This window comes from Mandrillus leucophaeus, unplaced genomic scaffold (genome assembly GCF_000951045.1).
Source record: "Mandrillus leucophaeus isolate KB7577 unplaced genomic scaffold, Mleu.le_1.0 Scaffold110, whole genome shotgun sequence".
Lineage (NCBI taxonomy): Eukaryota > Metazoa > Chordata > Mammalia > Primates > Cercopithecidae > Mandrillus > Mandrillus leucophaeus.
The window spans coordinates 2,896,712-2,899,931 of record NW_012099210.1 but is presented as its reverse complement, the minus strand read 5'-3'; the positions used below and the strand labels follow the sequence as shown (position 1 = coordinate 2,899,931).

The following is a 3,220-nucleotide window of genomic DNA, read 5'->3' as shown; positions in this document are numbered from 1 at the left end:
TCAGTTCTACCTGCACCTTCAAGGCCTTCAGTCTCAATAGCAATGAGATCTGAGCTTCTGTGGCACGAGATGGGCAGAAGTTCCTCTTTGAGGCATGAGCAGTGTGTCTGCACAGCAGTTGTTGAGAGTTATGAGTCCTGAGTGACTGAAGCTCTCATGTGTTCTTTAATAAATGCTGTGTGCACATGTGTGTGTGTGTTATGTGTGTGTGTGTGTGTGTGTGTGTGTGTGTGTGTGTGAGATGTGTGAGGCCTGGAGCAGGAACCCCTTTCTTTGACCAGGTCTGAGGTCACGACTGTAAAGGGCCTTGGTGAGTTTTCCCACCAAGTGTGAGAGGGTGTTTTATTGTTGTAGAGATGGACCAAATACAGCAGTCCTTTCCTTTCCATGTTTTGTTTTGTTTTTTTTTTTTTTTGGCTGAGCACAGGGGATTTTATTGATGGTACACGACAAGGTGGGGCTCCCTAGGCCCCTCCCCTCTTCAAGGGGTCTACATGGAAACTGTGAGGGGAGATTCACTGTGGCGGGGGACTGAGTGTGGCAGGGACTCCCCAGCAGTGAGGGCCTCTCTCTTTTTCTTGTGCTCTCGCTGGGGCTGGTGGTCCAGGGGTCTTACTCCTTGGAGGCCATGTGGGCCACGAGGTCCACCACCCTGTTGCTGTAGCCAAATTCGTTGTCATACCAGGAAATGAGCTTGACAAAGTGGTCGTTGAGGGCAATGCCAGCCCCAGCGTCGAAGGTGGAAGAGTAGGTGTCGCTATTGAAGTCGGAGGAGACCACCTGGTGCTCAGTGTAGCCCAGGATGCCCTTGAGGGGGCCCTCCGACGCCTGCTTCACCACCTTCTTGATGTCATCATATTTGGCAGGTTTTTCCAGATGGCAGGTCAGGTCCACCACTGACACGTTGGCAGTGGGGACACGGAAGTCCATGCCAGTGAGCTTCCCGTTCAGCTCAGGGATGACCTTGCCCACAGCCTTGGCAGCGCCAGTAGAGGCAGGGATGATGTTCTGGAGAGCTCCGTGGCCATCACACCACAGTTTCCCGGAGGGGCCATCTACAGTCTTCTGGGTGGCAGTGATGGCGTGGACTGTGGTCATGAGTCCTTCCACGATACCAAAGCTGTCATGGATGCCCTTGGCCAGGGGTGCTAAGCAGTTGGTGGTGCAGGAGGCGTTGCTGACAATCTTGAGGCTGTTGTCATACTTCTCATGGTTCATACCCATGATGAACATGGGGGCGTCAGCAGAGGGGGCAAAGATGATGACCCTTTTGGCTCCCCCCTGCAAATGATCCCCAGCCTTCTCCGTGGTGGTGAAGATGCCAGTGGGCTCCACGACGTACTCAGCGCCAGCATCGCCCCACTTGATTTTGGAGGGATCTCGCTTCTGGAAGATAGTGATGGGGCTTCCATTGATGACGAGCTTCCCGTTCTCAGCCTTCACGGTGCCATGGAACTTGCCATGGGTGGAATCATACTGGAACATGTAAACCATGTAGTTGAGGTCAATGAAGCGGTCATTGATGGCAACAATATCCACTTTACCAGAGTTAAAAGCAGCCCTGGTGACCAGGCGCCCAATAGGACCAAATCCGTTGACTCCGACCTTCACCTTCCCCATGGTGTCTCAGGGATGCGCTGGCCATGCAAGAGAAAATGCAGCTGACTCTCGAACAGGAGGAGCAGAGAGCCTTTCCATGGTTTTGATTTCTATGATTTCAGTTACTCGCAGTCAACAGCTGTCCAAAAATATGAAGATATTTTTAGAAGGAGATAATAAGGGAGACTATATTCACATAACTTTTATTACAGCATATTGTTATAATTGTTCTATTTTAGTAGTAGTTATTGTTGTTGATTTCTTACCTCTCCTAACTTATGAGTTAAACTTTATCATAGGTGTGTAGTATAGCAGGTCCTCAAATAATGTCGTTTCATTCAACGTCATTTCATTGTAAAGCTGTTGAGAAAAAAATTGATTCGGTGCCAGGGCCACTGTCTGTGTGGAGTCGCACATTCTCTCCATGTCTGTGTGGGTTTTCTCTGGGTACTTTGATTTTCTCCCACACCCCAAAGATGTGCACCTTGGGTTCATTGATGTGTCTACATTGTCCCCATGTGAGTGAGTGTGAGGGTGTGTGTGAGGGTGCCCTGCGATGGGATGTCATCCTGGCCAGGGCTGGTTCCCACTTTACATCCTGAGCTTCAGAAATAGGCTTAAGCCACCCGCAGGTAAGTGGGTAGGTAAAAGAATGAGTGAATGAACACAAACTATTGTAAAATTTTTAAAAAGTAGACAATAATCATACAAATGCATGACAATAAACTATGCAATACAAAATTACTCAGCAAACCGGCAGTATTTATGATTGTTTCTGAACCGTGTGGTGGTATGGGGTATTCCTTACAATTTTCTCTTTGTAAATATTTATTCCTTGTTTTAACCTACCAGGCTACAACTGCTGTCACTCACTGACTTATCAAAAATTAGGTAAGTCATGATCTTATTTTTATTACTTTATTAAATGTATGTATAGCTCATATTTATTCCAGTGTTCAATGTTAAAAGTATTTTGGTCTTTATTGAGAAGTTTGGTGATGTTTTTGTAACCAGAAATCTGCCCTAGAAATTTAACCCTTGTTTATATCAATTAGCTCTATGGTAAAATTGGTTTTACTATATTGGTTTCATTATATTTTGCTAACATCCCAGTTTCCAAGAACCCACTGATGACACTAAGTGAGGACTTATTGGACAGTAAAAAACATAGCACACACAGGGTTAGGTACTATCCAAGGTTTCAGGTACCCATGGAGCTTGTTGGAATGTATTCTTCACAGATTTGAGGGGAGGCTATTGTCCTGCCAGGAATGAGGTGGGAGGTGGGGCATTGAGGGTATTGTGCTGTCACACTCTGCTGACTCGTTTTGAAGTATGACTTCCCCCACCCAAAGAACCAAGGCAGAAAAAAAAGAAAAACAAAAAACAAACAAACAAAAAAAGAAAATCAACTCAAACAGCCATGGTCTGGTTATTTTTGTGGATCTCCCAGATCCACAAAATGTTTTTTTTTTCCCTCCCCTAGTTTTGTTTCCCTCCCCTAGTGGTCTGTCTTTGGGTGTCTCTCCTCTCCCAGGCTCTCAATGAAATATCAAAGCCATGTTGAGGAACTCCAGTGAAGGTTGGGATTATCTGTGGTTCCCATTAGCTACACATCAGT

The 3,220-nt window shown here is 46.3% G+C and overlaps 1 pseudogene across 1 annotated transcript; it reads right to left on the bottom strand.

The window, feature by feature from the left end:
- Nucleotides 1-400: 400 nt before the first annotated feature.
- LOC105547911 lies at nt 401-1,687 on the bottom strand (annotated as a pseudogene). The gene has a single exon (XR_001007311.1). The product of XR_001007311.1 is annotated as a glyceraldehyde-3-phosphate dehydrogenase pseudogene (transcript).
- Between the last annotated feature and the right edge of the window lie 1,533 nt (nt 1,688-3,220).